Source organism: Macrobrachium rosenbergii, chromosome 26, assembly GCF_040412425.1.
Source record: "Macrobrachium rosenbergii isolate ZJJX-2024 chromosome 26, ASM4041242v1, whole genome shotgun sequence".
Taxonomy (NCBI): Eukaryota; Metazoa; Arthropoda; class Malacostraca; order Decapoda; family Palaemonidae; genus Macrobrachium; species Macrobrachium rosenbergii.
In genome coordinates, this window is record NC_089766.1 from 6678932 (window position 1) to 6698507 (window position 19576).

General features: G+C 37.5%; 1 long non-coding RNA gene across 1 annotated transcript in view; it reads left to right on the plus strand.

Annotated features, from left to right (window-relative positions):
• Positions 1-117: 117 nt before the first annotated feature.
• Positions 118-19576, plus strand: part of LOC136852974 (uncharacterized) — a 115125-nt gene continuing 95666 nt past the window's right edge. Inside the window, exon 1 of the long non-coding RNA XR_010857290.1 lies at positions 118-247. This is a non-coding gene — a long non-coding RNA (uncharacterized lncRNA). The remainder of the gene's footprint in view (positions 248-19576) is intronic.

Sequence of the window (19576 nt, forward strand, 5' to 3'; positions counted from 1 at the left end):
ATTGATTGAATCTTCAATTTATAGCAACACATTGAGTAGTTAATAACCATATTTGGTTCTTTAGGTCATCGAATGTTTACTTGAGGAAATTACCACTTCGCTTCACCTTAACCGCCATGACTTCCTTACACGACATTTCTGAGAGGAGGGAAGAAGTCAAACACCTCTCGTCAGTATTACTTGTAAGTGATTATTCTGCGTTAAATGCCGCGAATACGTTTCGTAAAATGCGGTCCCTTTTCCTGAGGTAAGTCTCATAATGATTTGGTTCATCTGTTGATAATCTTGGTTCAAGTTATTGTCCACGTTATTCGTTGGAACGAGGTGTTTATCCATTTTGAATACGTGTACCTATTCTCATATCATGTGTAATTGTATTGTGTATTGTCTGCCTGCCACGTTATACAACCTATTTTGTGTATTTGTGCACCATGTAATGTTGGGTACTGCTATAACTTCAAGGCAGGGTATATAGGCCTATAATTGACAAACCAGGAGTCTAATGTGTATCTTACATAATGCTCCTGTATGCCAGGGTTATAATTACACTTAATTAATGTAGACTATATTATTCTTGAAATTACGTATGATAGCTATAACTTGACTGTTGCATCCAGTGTTATAAAGTAACCGTAAGATAGCCATATACTTAATCTTCACAGGAATGGACAATGTTATTACTAAACTAGCAATCTGAGGAGAAAGTAAAGTTTTCTTTTTCGTATACCCATTAGCACCTACAAACTCGGTTAATGTAGGTAATAATGCAGATTGATTTCGCGCTAACCTGTGGTTTATGCGATTTTTTCTTTTGCCATTAGTGGTGCAAACCGTTCCCTTTGTTTCATGTACCCCTGGACATAATTGTGGGGCCATAATGAGAAAGAATGGTTTTTGGGTGGGGTGAGAAACCGAAAATTAATATATATGTATATACATAAGTGTGTGTATTCATAAAACCCTCTTCAAAAAAAAAAAGAAATTGCGTAGTTGAAAGGAAAATGCTTATTTCTCTTTTATATATAAAATGAGGGTACTTTCAATCCAGTGTCTGTACTGTAGGTTGTCAGGATGTTTGTGAATTAGCTATTCATTAAAAACGTTATAAGAAAGGTTATTTACTGGTGTGGTGCTCTGTGGCGTCTGACAGTTGCTTGCAGGCAGCCGATGAGTCTTGATATAGGTCGTAGATTGGTCACAGACTTTTAGCCATATCTAGCCTAGTGATTTTGTGACATTAGCCATTTCAGCGCTTGCAAGACTGCATCAGGCTTTATCTGGTTGCTAAAGTGCTAATGAACGCTGGTTTTTCTTATGTATTCCGCAAGTTTTTCCATGATTACCTGGCCTTTCCTGCAAGCATTGTGTAGTTTTTACTTGCGTTATACTTTTGGTAGAGGTGCTGTTATGCCTACTTACATTATGCAGTTTTCCTATGAGTATTACGAATGTTTTTCCATGATTGTTATGTATGTTTTTCCCTAAGTATTGAATAGTCTTTTTTCCATAAGTATTACGTTGCTACTTGCAACACTTTCGAGTCCAGAGCGGAAATAAAGCGTCCTCTCCGGTTCGGTTCTGAAAGTGCTGTAATTAGTCTCATAAAAGCCACTAATTCTTCGTTCGGGACGAATAAAAAATAAAAACGAAGAAGGGGAAAGAGGAAATTTTACAGAGAATTGAGAGTAGGAAGGATAAATGAGTCGAAGAATGAAATTATGGAAATGAGGCGGAGTCCGGAAGACGAATATCAAAGATGAAATAGGGATAAAATCCCAATAGGGAAGGGGTGACTTAGGGATTTTAATAACTGGGGGAAAAAACCGGAACGCAGGGAATTAATTCAGCGAGGAAGATAAAGGAGACGGAGGAAGTATGAATAAAAATACCGAGAGTTAAGGGAATGATAACGAATGTGATATAAAACGACAATGAACTGGGACTTAACGGTTGGGCTAATACAGTATCACAGAAAAAAAACCGGATGACAGAGGAGAGAAAAAGCGTTTGAGGGAGAAGAAGAAATATGATGATGCAATCGAACGGTACAATGTAATCAAATATACGATATTTGAAAAAGCGTTTTCAGTTATTGATTATGTAATTTGAAAAACGGTTATTTCATGTATAATAGAATTGGCAGTTGGTAATACTTAGATGGAATAAGCTGCTAAGAGATCATTATCCCTGTGTTAATCGAAGATGACTAGAGTTGTGTCATAAATGCAAGATTAAACCCAGTCCAAGTAATAATAATAATAATAATAATAATAATAATAATAATAATAATAATAATAATAATAGATTGAGAAGGAGAATCGAGCAGGTTCTCGATAATAATAATAATAATAATAATAATAATAATAATAATAATAATAATAATAGGGTATTTAGGTAAAAATTACTTGAAAAATACAACCACATTATAGGCTTATTAGCTTTTGTTTAAAGACAACAATAATAATAATAATAATAATAATAATAATAATAATAATAATAATAATAATAATAATAATAATAGAATGGGTATTTAGGTAAAAATTACCAAAAAACCCGTGTTATAGGGTTATTCTCTTTTGTTTAAAGACATAACGCGTTAAGTACGCTACGGTTTCATGGTTCAAGAACGCTGATAGGCTTTGTGTTTTTAGTTCACGAAGGCTTTTGAATGGCTGGTGTTAATTAAACTAGCGTCATATCCGGTGGTAATTAGTTGCTGATGAGGCCAAGTGGGAGTTACAAACGTTTAGAGACACACCTTTGTTGGGAACCTGATAACTTTGATGAGTTCTTTGTTATTCTCTCTCTCTCTCTCTCTCTCTCTCTCTCTCTCTCTCTCTCTCTCTCTCTCTCTCTCTCTCTCTCTTTCGCGGTCGTTGGAAAATCGTAGTACTAAGTAAACGTATATTCTAGAAATGTTAGTTTATTTTTAGTTTTACTTAATTGGCTTTAGACCTATGGGGACCCCAAACGTTTAGTCCACCTTTGTTGGGAACCTGATAACTTTGATGATTTCTTGATGATTTCTTTGTTATTCTCTTCTCTCTCTCTCTCTCTCTCTCTCTCTCTCTCTCTCTCTCTCTCTAGTTTATTTAGTTTTACTCTTGGCTTTAGACCTCTCCAAACGGTCGTTGGAAAATCGTAGTAATAAGTAAACGTATATTCTAGAAATGTTAGTTTATTTTTAGTTTTACTTCATTGGCTTTAGACCTGTGGGGACCCCAAACGTTTAGTCCACCTTTGTTGGGAACCTGATAACTTTGATGATTTCTTTGTTATCTCTCTCTCTCTCTCTCTCTCTCTCTCTCTCTCTCTCTCTCTCTCTCTCTCTCTCTCTCTCTCTTTCGCGGTCGTTGGAAGATCGTAGTACTAAGTAACCGTAAATTCTATAATATTTTAGTTTATTTTTAGTTTTACTTAATTGGCTTTAGACCTATGTGGACCCGCACATCTGATCAATGTTTTAAAGGGTTAAGAAGCCTAACGTGGACCCATGGACTCTGTTTAACCAGCAGGAATGAATCCGCAAATTACCGAAGAACTTACTTATGATGAGGTCGTTTGTCAGTCTTGCCAAATCCATCGTCGTTAAATGAAGTGGAAGATATTTTTCCCCCCCTTTTTTCAGGTTGACGTAGAATTGTTTGAAATGAAGTCATTAAAATTCTCTAATCCAATTGCAGGCGGTGAATTAATGTGGATGAATACCATTAAAACCCTTCCACTGTACACCTGTGCTCTTTGTATTCCGATATGATTCAGCTCTCTCTCTCTCTCTCTCTCTCTCTCTCTCTCTCTCTCTCTCTCTCTGTGTGTGTGTGTGTGTGTGTGTTTGTGTAGATACATGGATTGAAAACCCACTGGATGGTTCCTTTATTGAAAACTTGTTTTCACTCCATTCATTTGAAGATTATTCCCAAGATTGGACTCCTTCATTCGTAAAAGCTCTGACCTAGTCTCAAGGGCATTCCAGGATTATTTAGAGAGAGAGAGAGAGAGAGAGAGAGAGAGAGAGAGAGAGAGAGAGAGAGAGAGAGAGAGAGAGAGAGAGCTCCGGAGCTGCTGTTAATTAACTTGATGTGGTGCGGAAGGAACTAGTACCAAGACCTTCCCAAGCCATTGCCAGGGACTTGGTCTAATAAATCTCATTAACCAAAATTACATCAACAGGCTAGAATCATTCTGTCCCTTTCCACTGTTCTCAGGAAGGTTTGGCGTTGCTGATTTCCCAGATGAACAATGATTCCCGTTCAGATTATGTAACCCAATCTGGTTTGGTCCTTCTTGTTGGCCCCTTAGCGAGTGATTAACGGAAAGCTGTCAGGGAACTGTCATCCGTATGGAGATTGGTCTAACGTGGATTCCGTTTTAGTCTCACCTTTGCTTAAAAATTAAGTCGAGGAACTGGCTTGGTACTAAGAATTTGGCGTATGTTGGAGTTGACGGAATTGTAATATTTTAGTCCTAAGCTAAGTGTTATTTTGCTTAGTCCATAGCCAAAAGCGTTTATTCATCAGTTTTGGCTTACTGTAGCGTCTGTTAATGATTCATATGTGGTTATTGTCTTCATTTTAGGAGTATTACAATAGAGAATTACTGGTAGAGAATAGTTCATAAGATGATGGACAGTGCAGCGACCAGTCATATATTAGAGTATATCTTTTATTTTACAGAGAAATTAAAGATGTTTTTGGTTGCTGTGGGTTTGAAAGTGTTGGAGAGGAGTTAGTAGTTTGTAAAGAGAAGGTTTTCTCTCTCATCGCATGGACAACACAATTAACCCAAATCAAATTTATTGCGAGATAACTGAACCTTCATAATTACAGCTTGTATTCCATTCAGTGCAATCGACACAAGCACATTTTTAATTTTATGTAAAAGAAAACTATTGTGCCGGCGTTGTCTGTCCGTCTGCACTTTTTTTGTCCGTCCTCAGGTCTTAAAAACTACTGAGGCTAGAGGGCTGCAAATTGGTATGTTGATCATCCGCCCTCCAGTCATCAAACATACAGCCCTCTAGCCTCAGTAGTTTTTATTTTAATGTAAGGTTAAAGTTAGCCATACTCGTGCATCTGGCAACGATATAGGACAAATCTATTTTCGGTGGCCTTGATTATACGATATACAGAAAACTCGATTGCACCGAAGTTATAAGTGATTTTTCATCGTTAATCCCTCATTATGAATGAGTTTTAAATTGCTTCGACGTACATCGATAATTTCGAAAGTCATGAAAGTCCGATTATCATTGAATAATTAGCGATTTTTCGCCAGTCAGTTGACGTTCTCTCTCTCTCTCTCTCTCTCTCTCTCTCTCTCTCTCTCTCTCTCTCTCTCCGAGTGCCTGCTCATTATAGAGCGGTTTGATTCACTGTTGCCAGATCCAGGATTGTTCACTGAAGTGGCAGACGAGTTTTTCATTAGGCTGATTAAAATGGTTTCGTTGAAATTATGCAATTTCAGGAGGTGAATTGATGCTGGTAATTATACCATTAAAGCACCTAATTGAACACCTGTGCTCTTCATATTTTCTCTCTCTCTCTCTCTCTCTCTCTCTCTCTCTCTCTCTCTCTCTCTCTCTCTCTCTCTCTCTCTCTCTCTCTCTCCTGGGCAAATTTATGAATGACGATACCGAAGTCCAGTGCATTTCTGGTTTTTGTTTTGCATTGTAGGCCTACAGTGACACTTAGTCTTGTCATTTAATTGTAGATGCATAACACTTTGACACGATTTGTCAACTCAGAATATTCGTTGGGTTTATGTTGATCAAGAAGGGAGAATAATTTCCAATTTTTTTAATTCTAAAAGACATATCAAATGTTATGCTGATGCAACTAATGTTGAGTAATGTGTTCAACGCACCTTTTTTTCGGATCATGATACATGATGCGTTTTTGTCTAATAGGCCCAGTTTTATTATTCATTGTCTTTTTACAATGTAATTCATCTTAGGAACGCTCACTTTTTGCTCATATGCAGTTCTTAGGAGACAAAGTATTGAAAAACGTTTGAAAATTTTGAAAAAGGTTTATCAGGTTGTAACAACCAGCACTTGTGAGTTTGGGTTATTTTGTACGCTGTCACTTGTACAGGTCCTAAACATGGTTGTTAATGCATTCGAGGACATGTTGTGATTTGAAACATATTCCTATTCAAGTGTCCTCCGACGGTCAGTAAAGACAACACTAATCCTGTTGGTCCTAGGACCGTAAAGGATATTCGTTAAATCAAACAAATTACATAAACAAATGAGTTTCTGACATCGATTTTTTTCAAAAGCTCCAAAGCAGGAATAGGAATTTGAACAGAGAAAGAGTTAACCATCAGTTGCCTTTTGAAAAGGGAGGCAGATTGTGTGCATTCATTGTTTACCGGAAGCTGATTGCCTGCGTTCGTTTGTTTACCGGAGGCTGATTGGGGGCGTACGCTTGCTTGCGTAGTTTGTTATTTTCAAAGGCTCCAAATTGCGTAAGTTAAGCTAGTTTGTTGATGGCGCTATACAGTATTTTTAATTTTTTTTGGGTGTGTGTGTGTGTTTGTGGTATGACTAAATGCAATTTGATTGTCATTCTTTGAAATTGCTATTATTTAATTTATTGCATTTACAATATTTATACATTATTATTATTATTATTATTATTATTATTATTATTATTATTGGTTAATTATTATTATTTTAGGCTATTATTATTATTATTACCATTATACCAGCCACCCTTATTATTATTATTATTGGTGTAATTTGGTCAGTGTTTTGGGATTTTTCTCTCTCTCTCTCTCTCCAATCGTTGTTCATGCAAAAACTCAGCCTGTCTCTCTCTACTCTCTCTCTCTCTCTCTCTCTCTCTCTCTCTCTCTCAAATCGTAGCATACCAAGCACTCTCAGCTCTCTCTCTCTCTCTCTCTCTCTCTCTCTCTCTCAAATCGTAGCATACCAGCCACCCTCTCTCCTCTCTCTCTCTCAAATCGTAGCATACCAAGCACCCTCTCTCTCTCTCTCTCTCTCTCTCTCTCTCTCTCTCTCTCTCTCTCTCTCTCTCTCTCTCTCTCTCTCTCTCTCTCTCAAAGCGTAGCATACCAAGCACCAACCCCTCTCTCTCTCTCTCTCTCTCTCTCTCTCTCTCATTAAACATGACCCGAATACCCTTCGAGCTTTTGAATCGTCGGGTCGTTTGTCAGTGTTGCCACATATAGCTCCATTAAATGAAGTGGAAGATGATGTTTTTCCCCTTAATAAGGTTGGAATAAAATGGTATTAAATTACATCGTTAAAATTCCCTAATGTAATTGCAGGAAGTGAACTGAATTGATGTGGAGGATTATTACACCATTAAAACATTGAATGGTTCATCTGTGCGTTATGTTCCTGTACTATCAAGTTTCTCTCTCTCTCTCTCTCTCTCTCTCTCTCTCTCTCAGTGGTCTGGTAAAACATCTCTCTCTGACTGTACTCTCTGGAACGAGTCCAAAAACATGAAGCAAAGCACTGATCTTTCTCTCTCTCTCTCTCTGGTCCAGAAACACACAAGCAAACACTGAGATCTGGTTGCTGTATATCTTTGAATAACGATAATAACTACTTATCTCAAAAGTTGTTTCTGCTATTGAAATTTTAAGGTATGTCATCATTATCTCTCATCTTATGTCTTCCATTTCGTACTGTTTGCTTTAGGTAACAACTTACAAAAGTATCTTTAGGCGTAACGTAAGTGTGGATATCAACAATGGGATCATGTCAAGATCAGCGAACCCAACATCTCCATGTCAAGAACAGCGAACCCAATGATCCCCACGTAAAGAATGGCCAACCCTTTCCGGTCCGAACTCCAAATCCACATGACGGCTAGTACTCAACACGGCGCAACACTGATTCATCTACACAGTTTCGCTGTGTTTAGTGCTAGCCCATGGGGGGTCAAATGCATTTCGCCTTGTTTAGTACTAGCCCTTGGGGATCAAATGTCTGGTACCGAAGTGTTCATGCCTAGAACAGGGAACCCTATTATTCCCATGTAAAGAAAAACGAACCCAATAATCTTCTTTTAAAGAATAGCGAACCCTGCTGTGGGTGGGTTCGTTAATCTTGACATGATCCCAACAATGTTGTACGTTAAAGCTTATGAGACTAACGTTAGCCTTGTTTACTTAACAGTTACTTCTGGCTCTCTTTTTAGACGTGGTGTACTTTTTGCTGGTAAAATTTGAATTGATTATTTGTGAGGTAGAGTTTTAAGTTTAGGTTTGAAGATGTAAGGCATTACGGTTAGTTGTGGAATGAGGCCAGTAAATTTTATAGTACTATTATTATTATTGTTTATTATTATTATTATTTATTATGATTATTATTAACCTTGAAGAGAATACCACGGGTATATTTGAAACTGGAGAAGCACTTCGTAAAAATTGCGAAAGCTACTTAGTACCCAAAGATAATACATCAGATTAGACTGTAGATTTTTAAAACCAAATAATAATAATAATAATGATCTTAATAAATAAATGATATCCTTTTGACAATAAACATAATGATAATGATAATTTTTGTTGGTATAGATTGTATGTCTAGAAATGCACAAACCGCTTTTCCCTTTATTTCCTTCAAAGGTCGAATAAGTTATTCCACACTCTTACCAGCAAAAAATAAATAAATAAATAATTAAATAAATAAATAAAAATAAATAAATAAGTAGATAAATAAATAAATAAAATGAAAACCTGGAAGATTCCTTAACTGGAAGCTACCTCTCATCATTCCGAGATGATTTTGCCGAGATCCCGCACAACCTCGTTACTGAACTTGGCCGCATCTTCTTCCAGGTGGCGCTCCAAGACACAGTAATCCCTTCGGATGTGTGGACGTTTGGGCTTGGGTTTGAGGATTACTTAGCCGTGTATGTCCCTCTGTTGCGCTTCTCAGAGAGAGAGAGAGAGAGAGAGAGAGAGAGAGAGAGAGATTACTAGTCTGTCAGGTCTCGATGTCGAAAGTTGTTAGTGTTATTTTTACCAGATGCGATTAGACCGAATGTTCGGTTAAATTGCCGGGGAATATGTTAAATATTTCAGTTGTGCATAGGAAAGAGAGAGAGAGAGAGAGAGAGAGCCAAGGTCTTGATGTCGATAGTAGAGAGAGATGAGAGAGACCGATAGCCAAGGAGGAATAATCTTGTCATAGTCTTGATGTCGATAGTAGTGTTAGTTTTGCCTCATGTGATTAGACCGATAGCTCTCTTAAATTGCCGAGGAATATGTTAAATATTTTAGTTGTACATAGGAGAGAGAGAGAGAGAGAGAGAGAGAGAGAGAGAGAGAGAGAGAGAGAGAGAGAGAGAGAGAGAGAGAGAGAGAGAGGCTAAAACTTGTATATGAGGCAAGTAAGTGTTGACAAAGTGCATGTAGTGCGGGAACCTTCCTGTAAGCTCAGAACTAATTTGCATATTATGGGCTCTCTCCACTGTCAGCTCATCTGTGGGGGGAACAGAATAGGCCTACATGTCATAGGCCTATTCTAGTGTGAAATTAGTAACGCTTTATTAAATGGGGGTTAAACCACGCCAAATTCCTTTCCGACTACCTTGCTATTTGTTTATTTAATGTTTATGGTACTAAATTGAATTAGCTAGATGTTGCTGACATAGTACCAGATGTTTTGGTGGTCCAAATCCTAGAGTCTTAAATGTAATTAATGATTTGAAACATTGACGTTTGTAAAGAGAGAGAGAGAGAGAGAGAGAGAGAGAGAGAGAGAGAGAGAGAGAGAGAGAGAGTGAGTTCTGTAAATATAATAACTTCCTTGCCTCGTGATATGAAAGTAGATAGCATTACGCAAACAAGATGAATAATCCCATGATCCATAGACCATCATCGTCTCACTGTCGATGGAATCATCACCTCTCATGATGACAAGACTGAGAATTAGCCAATGGCGATTCCAGTTGGAAGGACGATGTCGAATTCCCAAAGGAACAAATAACCATCCAGACGCTGGCTGGAATCAATCCATTCCTTCCCACGGTTCTCAGAAAGGTCGGAGTTGACTTCCCCGGATGAGAAGTGATTCGCGTTCGTATGGAATCCACCAGTCTGCTCTCTCTCTCTCTCTCTCTCTCTCTCTCTCTCTCTCTCTCTCTCTCTCTCTCTCTCTCTCTCTCAACTCTTTGTCTATTGGAACACCTTGCACCTTGTCTCATTCTCACCTTCTCGTTTAAGTAATGCGCTCGACGTTACTGGTATTGAAGATAGGTCTAAGGCTTCGCATTTTCGTGTTCGAGAAGTTTGTGATCTTTTGGGCCGATACAGTAATGTCCCCCTTTTTTTTTTTTTATTTGTGGAAGCAGATTTTCACTTTTTGGAATTTTGTGAAAGGACAGTTCTTGAAATTTATTTGGTTTTTATTTCTTATATATATTCACTGTTATTTGCTATTTCAAATTCGTATCGTTTTAAAGTACATATCCAGATAATTAAAAATTCTGTGGAATGTCGCAGTGCATTTCGTTTTGTTCCACAGGGATGTGTGCTAATAATAATAATTATGGTATTATAATTCAGATCATTAGCCTCTACTTATTAATTCATAGACAAAGATAAACCCTTTATAGTTCTCTGAAAAGAAAACTATTGTGCCGGCTTTGTCTGTGCGTCCGTACTTTATTCTGTCTGAACTTTTTCAGTCCGCCCTCAGATCTTAAAAACTACTGAGGCAAGAGGGCTGCAAATTGGTATGCTGACCATCCACCCTCCAGTCATCAAACATACCAAATTGCAGCCCTCTAGCCTCAGTAGTTTTTATTTTGTTAGTGGTTAAAGTTTGCCATAATCATGCATCTGGCAACGATATAGGACAGGCCACCACTGGCCCGTGGCACATACAGCATTATACCGAGACCACCGAAAGATAGATCTGTTTTCGGTGGCCTTGATTATACGCTGTACAGAAAACTCGATTGCGCCGAGGAAACTTCGGCGCATTTTGTACTTGATCTATGGCGAAATAATAACCGTATTTACAAGTCGCATAAATCACATTGGCCGAGACATTCCGTATCCTCATCAGTAAGACAAGGATTCCTTCACCCCTAAACATCCTTCGTGTCACGGCTTCCAGGTCACTCATCCTTATTACTAATCCTTTGACGGCGTCTCAAAGCCATTCCAGGACATCAGAAGTCCTGCGGATCTGTGGTCGATAGAGCGTAGAGTTCTGAGGATTACGCAACCGTGTAGGATTCTATTGGGATTCCGAGAGAGAGAGAGAGAGAGAGAGAGAGAGAGAGAGAGAGAGAGAGAGAGAGAGAGTCTTTCTTTACCCAAATAACAGGAAGTTTCTTGGGCGAGTATTATGCAGCTATCACCCCAACACCACATGTTTAAAAGAGGGTCTACAGCCTATTATTATTATTATTATTATTATTATTATTATTATTATTATTATTATTATTGTGTACAGTTATAATATATATTATATATACAATAGTTAATTTTGTTATGAAAATGATTTAAAGGTATTAATTTCAAACTAACAGAATTTAATTCCTGATTTTCATGTGTTTTTCATCACCCAACTATCAAAGTTTAACAACATTATGCCGTACATTTCACGTAACATATCGCCGTACATTTCACGTAACATATCAGCTCTTACGACAAGACGCTCCTCTCCAATGCTATCAGGGTGTTTGTAAAACTTGGCGGTGGCCTCCAGTGACGTCACTGACAACCCGTACGGGACAAGTATTGTCATGGCGTCATCCGTAGTCCAAATAAGTGGTATATTTAGACCGAGCAACATTCATCTGCGCTTCGAGAAATGACATCGTGGAAATACTACGGCAGTTTGACTGTTTCCGAGGCAATTTGTAATTAAATATTTCTCTCCAATTTGCAGAACCTGCATGGTTTCTGGGATTGATCCGCGGGCGGGCGATATTCGTCTGTTTTTCATTACTGGAACGTTTTACCGTTTAATGACATTTGTAGGTGTCCTGCGCTGTGCGTTTCAGTTTTGTACAGCTCTTGCTATTTTTACATTTGGTTTTAGTAATGATTTTTATTTTCACTTGACCAGGGCAGCTCTATTGGTTGAGCGCCATTTTTGATTGAATCTATCACTAGTAGTACTAGGCGGGATTTGCCTTTGCAACGGCTCCCTTCCTCGTTCTATTTCTCCTTTGTTCGTGCTTGTTTTAAGTATATTGTCTCTGTATAGCACCATTCAGTCACTCAGTATTAGTAGTAGTAGTGGGAGTAGCAGTAATAAGGTTTCGCCTTTGCAAAGACGCCAAATTACTGATACTCCATCTTCTTGAAAACCGTTTCAGGACATTTTAATCCCGTCCTGCGTATCGACTCGGGAGCTCAGCTTCAAGGACTACATCTTATTCGACGCGTATTTTGCATTTTTATGAGAGAGAGAGAGAGAGAGAGAGAGAGAGAGAGAGAGAGAGAGAGAGAGAGAGAGAGAGAGTTGGGGGACTTGGGGAGGTTCTAGTGTCTTGGTACTGTACCAAGAATTAGGAAAAAATTTATTTTCAAAGAACCCCCTCTCTCTCTCTCTCTCTCTCTCTCTCTCTCTCTCTCTCTCTCTCTCTCTCTGCTGGTAAAGGTTGAAGGGAAATGCTTCTATATTCCTTTCCAATATTAACCTAAGGAAGGACAGTATTCTGTTAATGTCATTTGACACCTGCCATCGTGGTAGTTAATTCGACGCTCTCGACTTCGATAACCTTTGCTCTGACGCCGGGTTGTGGCAATCAATCAATCACAATCATCCAGGAGGATAATGACACTTGGTAGGTGTTAGTATGATGGTACAATCTTTGTGTTTCTGGTAGATAAGTTTTAGTATTATGGTAGAATCTTTGTGTGTCTGATAGATAATTATCAGTAGGCCAAATTTTAGGAGGCAAAATAGACATTATTCTGTCTTAATCAGAAGATTAAAAGGGTTGAGACTATTTAGCACCAACGTGATCTGTATGAAATTAATATAAAAGAAAGTAGGGATTGAAAATACTTTGATTGAGATATAAGGAAAATTGAGGACATTATGGAGTAGATAAATCTAAGGGGTCTTATTTTTATTATAAGGAGGGCAATATCCAAAAAAGCTTGCCTTGATTACATCCAATTTGTCTGAAGCTCTGGTGTTGCAGTATGGCCGTCTTCCATTGGACGTCTTCTTCAGCAATCCTTCATGAAGTCTTCTGTTTTTTTTTCTTTCTGTATCTGTCATTATTTACCTTTTCAGTCCCTCATTTTTCCTCCTCCTTTCCTTACATTTTCCTTCGTGTTCCTTGGGAAACCAATGTTTGATAGAATAGTGACGCTTCTCTCCCCCCCCCTACCCTCCATCCCCTCTTCTCTTTCAAAGACACTTAGGGTATCGGACCCGAAGTTTATGATGCCCCTTCCCTCTCCCCCCAACCTTCCTCTCTCCTCACTGAGAAGGAAAAGATGCCCTATCGAAAACTGACTGGAAGAGACCGCATTGAATTCTCCTCAGTCACCGTTGTATAATATTTCTGTTCAATAAGCCTAAAGTGGTGTCCCCTACGTACAACACCTGGACCCTTCCATCAAAGTTTTATCTTTTTTGGGGAGGCGGGGGGTGGGTGGGAGTGAGGTGGTGGGTTGTGGGGGAGCGAATCACTCAAAGGGGACATTTATGTTCCATAGAAAGCCGAAGAATTTCTCCCGTGCCATATCCATTTCAGAATGTGATGTATATATATATTTTTTATTTTGGTTTTCTTTGTTAGTAGTTTTACACAACCAGTTGGGTATGATTTTTTTTTTATTTTATAAAAACTGGACATCATATTCGGCAATAATTGGTTATATTTTTCTAAGATACGGTGTTTAAAGATGCATTTATCTCTCTCTCTCTCTCTTGCCATTTTACTATGGATTTTGACTTTAGTTTGAAATGCATCATATTGCAGCTTCCATGCAATAGGACACATACGTAGGACAGGGCCGCTGAAGTTAATGCATTTGTAAACCTCTTGAACAGTCTGAGCTGAATTCTCAAAAAAAAAAAAAAAAAAAAAAAAAGAGAATTACAATTCTCCAGGTGCGTTTTATCTCCGCCAACCTTTTAACCAAAGCTCTGTCTCGGGAAATATCTGTTAAAGTATTTGGTTCCCAGAAGTCGTCATTTTGCAGCGCTCGCTATATTTTAAAGACGTTGAGAGACATAACGATTTTCTCGTGCTTGTCAGCGTGCCGGTCTGCTTGCAAGCAGCGTAATGCAAGATGATAAGGATCTTTCCTAGATAGTGACCACCAAGGGTTTTCGGGGGTCGTTATCTAGGACTAATATTTCTTGGGGTCATTATCTTTATGATATTGACAGTCTTTTGTTTTTGTTTTTATGGTCATTCCCAACGGGCTTGTATTGAACACGCCGCAAAGGTGGGTACATACCGAGTTAAAACCCTTGGGGGTCACTATCTAGGAAAGACCCGGTGATAATAAAGTTTTTTAATATTAGGTCGACTTCCGATGTGAACTGTCTCCTTGTGAAAATGTTGATGTAAGCATTTGTTGTATGTTAGTGGAAATGACATTGATTTTGATTAAGTTTACCGTCCAATTTGTTTAATAAACATCCAGTGAAAAATTTTATTTTTTTGTGCTTTCAAGTAAATGGTCCAAAAAAGTAACTCATAGTATTTAGTGAAAAAATGGTGTTTTTTATTATAAAAAAAATTAAAAGAAAGACAAAGTTACACGTAGCATTCAGTAAAAAAAAAAAATGTTTCAAGTTAAAAAAAAAATATCACGCACAACGTTCAGTAAAAGTTAATAACATATTATATCCCCAAACTGTAAAGCCCAAAAACTCACGCATACCATAAAAAAAACTACTGAAAACATTTGTTAAAAAGTCAGAATATATCTTTTCCTAAACTGCAAAGTCCACAAAGTCACGCATACCATAAAAAAAAAAAAATACTGAAAACATCTTTTCCCTGGCGTGTTCAGTCGCAGCGCGAGGAGTCGAGAAAGCGTTGTGTCGTGGCCATATCATACGTGAAGTCCCTCCATTTCTCGGTCTAGCGGTCGTTGTCAAAAGCTGCAGAAGACGGAAAAAGTGGGCGTTCGGATTTCGACGAAACGAGGAAGAAGGGACGGAGAGAGGAGAGGAGAGGAGGGAGGATGGAGGAAAGAGGACACTCGCAAAAGGACGATAAAAGAAAGGGCGTGAGAAGACAGAGGAATTATGGAAGGGAAATGAAAAACGAGGAGAGAGACGGAGGAAGGGAGACGAGTGAAATGAGATGAGAAGAAGCCATAACGAAGAGGAAATGGCTATGAAAGAACGGAAGGAGGGAGCTAGGGAAGTTATGATATGGAGATAAAGAGAATTGGGAATAAAAAGAGAAGAGAGAGGGGGGATATAAACCGATGAAATGGGATGGGAAAAGCTGAAATACGATAACGAGGAAAGTGAAGTATAGAAAACGGGTAAAAAGTCTCGATTGTAATGAAAATGGGATCTTCAGTTCGGCACAAACGGCAATTGAGACGGAGAGAGAGAGAGAGAGAGAGAGAGAGAGAGAGAGAGAGAGAGAGAGAGAGAGAGAGAGAGAGAGAGCCTTAAATTATGATTGACCAAATACTGGAAATTCTGACGAAGTGGAGGAGAATTGAAGACTTGAGAAATATGGCATTATTACCATTGATGGAAATTGAAGGGGGAATGTAAATGTGATTACTTGAGAGAGAGAGAGAGAGAGAGAGAGAGAGAGAGAGAGAGAGAGAGAGAGAGAGAGAGATGGAATTTAAATTAAGGAGTAATTAAGAAAATGCCTGAAGAGAGAAAAGATATATGAAAACGATTCTTCGAATCGACATTTGGATTTTGAATTTTTATTATTTTTAAACCCTGATAAAATTTACATTAAAACCAAATAATTTTTAGGTGGAAATGTAATATATATCTTCTTCTGAAGTTCTTATGAGCAAAACAAGGGCTTGTTTATAACAAAATCGTATGTGTATTGCATAAAACCCTCCCTTAATAATTATTCAGAAAGATAAACTCACTCAGTGTTGCTACAAGTTCCTTCAATTATTATGCATACACATATATATATATATATATATATATATATATATATATATATATATATATATATATATATATATATATATATATATATATATATATATATATATATATATATATATATATATATATATATATATATATATATATATATATATATATATATATATATATATATATATATTAAATTCACTAAGGAATATCCACGAAATTCACACTCTCTCCTTCTACCATTGACAAATACGATAGACTTTGAGACTAACAATTTCCGGTACCAGTCGAGCTCATTCCCAATACTCATTATCATTTGGAAAAACTGCTGGGTCATCATGTTCCCTTATCCCTCTTGATGCCCAGAAGCTTTTGAATACATTATTGAAGGGCATTACATGCCCTAGTGGTTGGCTGTTATTTTTTCTTAGTCCGGACCGGATTCGTATTGGGGTTATGTGTCATTTGCTAATTCCAGCCGATTTTGCCGCAGAGAGAGAGAGAGAGAGAGAGAGAGAGAGAGAAAGGGAGTTTGTCATCCACGTGTTAGACGGATATATATACAGTATATATATATATATATATATATATATATATATATATATATATATATATATATATATATATATATATATATATAAATAAATGTATGTATACTGTAAACAGTTTAAGTGTTATTATGAGTTTGCCATCGTGTTAGACGGGTATTTATATAAACAATCTAACAGTGGTATATATTTGTTACTGTATAGCGAGCGTGTATGTTGTATCATATCACTTAAGCCACTGTCAAGTCACAACCATTGTTACGAGATTCATAAATCTCTGTAGCATGGCTGTTCCCCAAAACAAAGCATTATCATACATCCATTGAAATAAAGCATAAATTTAATGTCTGGCATTGTCGAAATTTAGTTCACGAAGCACAGTTATACACTGGCCGTCTGGTAATTAGCCCTCGTTCATGCTGTAGATAATTACCAATTAATGGGAGCCCTTTTAACCTACGCGCTGCTACACACGCATTCAAATAATTAATGAACAGGCAATCTGTAATCATTAAAGATGAAACGTTTTAATGTTCCCTTTTTAAAGTTGGCTGGTTTTAGATGCGGCTGGCTTATGCCAGCGTGGGTGCTTGCCCTAAGGCGGCTCGTGTGTTTGTGTATGTGTGTTTTTTTGTTTGTGTAGGGGTGTGAAAGGGGTTAGGAGGCCTTTGTGGACCTGCGGTCTGTGACCAACCAACAGAGATAACAGATAATGTTAACTGAAAGTTTATAAACGTAAAGTTGACTTCAGTGGGTAAGAAAATGATTTTGCCTAGACCATCCTTAGACCAACTTTTTTTTATAGTAATCCTTGTTCAATTAACCTTCGTACATATGTATTGGCGTCTTGCAAATAGTGTAAAATCCAATAAGTAAACGTACACCTGCACAAGAGCGCGATTAAGAGAAAGAGACAAGGTAAAACGACGGATTGAATGTCCCAAGAAAAAGGGTAAAAAGTTGATGTGATATAAAATGACTGGCTGCCATTAATGAAGATCCCGATTGTCTTTTTATGAGGCATAAAACTTTCCCAAATGATTATGGGAACTTCCTGGTCGACTCGCCTGGCCTTCCAACAATTTCGACCCTGAGGTGCGTATAGATTCTTCCCTTCGCTACTTGCTACAGGAATCGCAACTGATAATAGTTCCGATACCTGTATCGGAACTGATATAGGTACCGGAAGTGTTGAGTACTACTCGTGGTTCGTTCCTGCGATGAAAGGAAGACATGACGAAATGCTCTTGAATTTTATATTAAGTGCAAGAGAATATGTTTCTTTAGTTTTAGGGAATCGTGAGATTTTGGTTAAAGGTAAACTCTCTCTCTCTCTCTCTCTCTCTCTCTCTCTCTCTCTCTCTCTCTCTCTCTCTCTCTCTCTCTCTCTCTCTCTGAAGCTTCTGGTTTTTTTGCTTCACAACAGTCCCAAGGCGTTTTTAACTAGATTAGAGCACATTGTACCTCTCCCAAATTTCAGACCCAGTTATTTTTGTGCGGTTTTAGAAACACGTTTCAGTTTATGGAAATTGTTCTGTGTTAAGACCTCCTTTCTTGTATTTCAAAATCTGGCCGGAATTAGAGTCGGCAGAGCAAAGAAATTTCGGTATTAACCTGGTATGTATCCACCACGGCACGGTCTAGTTTGTGGTATCCACCCACCTAAATTTGTATTCAACATGAAATATGGTTCAGTAGTTTTTCTTTTATAATTATTCATTCTGAATAACCTGTTTTTCTTTGACAAAATGAAAATTAAAAAAAAAATATTGGTGTCAGTGAACGAGGTTGTAATGGGCTTTACAATTTTACGTTACATTTCGCAGTCGACCATTCTCTCTCTCTCTCTCTCTCTCTCTCTCTCTCTCTCTCTCTCTCTCTCTCTCATTTTTGATTTGTCGTGTGCTTTCCAGAACGACGAGCGTAGTCATTTCCAGGTCTTTTATTGGCACCATTCGATTCCAGTATTCTGACCAGGTTTTCTGGTACCAGGTTTTGACCCGCCGTTGGACGCCAGGTCATTTCACCAGGTCATTTCGAACGCTTTCCTCAGCCCGCCAGCTCAGGGATTTTCACGTCCGATTGGCGCGGATTTATTGGTAATGGCCTCAAATGGTGGCGGTTTTCTCGAGTTTAGTTTTAGTCTCTCTCTCTCTCTCTCTCTCTCTCTCTCTCTCTCTCTCTCTCTCTCTCTATATATATATATATATATATATATATATATATATATATATGTATAATGCATATGTATACAAATATATATATATATATATATATATATATATATATATATATATATATATATACATTAATGTATCTATATGAGTATATATAGTGTGTGTATTTTTGAGGGATAAGTTTGTTCCTTGCTGACAACCGAATCTATTATGTTTTAAAGTCCTTTTAAATATAAACATATTGTTAATATATATATATATATATATATATATATATATATATATATATATATATATATATATATATACATACATTAATGTATCTATATGAGTTATGTATTCATTCGTTGGCATCTGCTGTGTGGGTTTTAATTTTTGAGGGATTTTTAGAGTTTGTTCCTCTGCTGACAAGTTTTCACTTGGATAACGAATAAAGAATGGTTTGAACTCCTCCACAGACTTAAAGTCCTCTTTAAATATAAACCTAAGCATTTACTGGGAATATTTCTATATATCTCTATCTCTCTCTCTCTATCTCTCTCTCTATCTCTCTATATATCAGTTTTTGTTTATGTCCTGAAAGTCTCGTTGGCATTTTTCCTAGTTTCTCTCTGTATAAATGATTTGAATTTTAATTTTTTGCTAGATTTTTGAGATTTCTCTCTCTCTCTCTCTCTCTCTCTCTCTCTCTCTCTCTCTCTCTCTCTCTCTCTCTCTCTCTCTCTCTGCAAGTTTTGCACTTGTTTAGTGTTCTGAAAACTTTGAACTCCTCCACATTATGTTGAGTT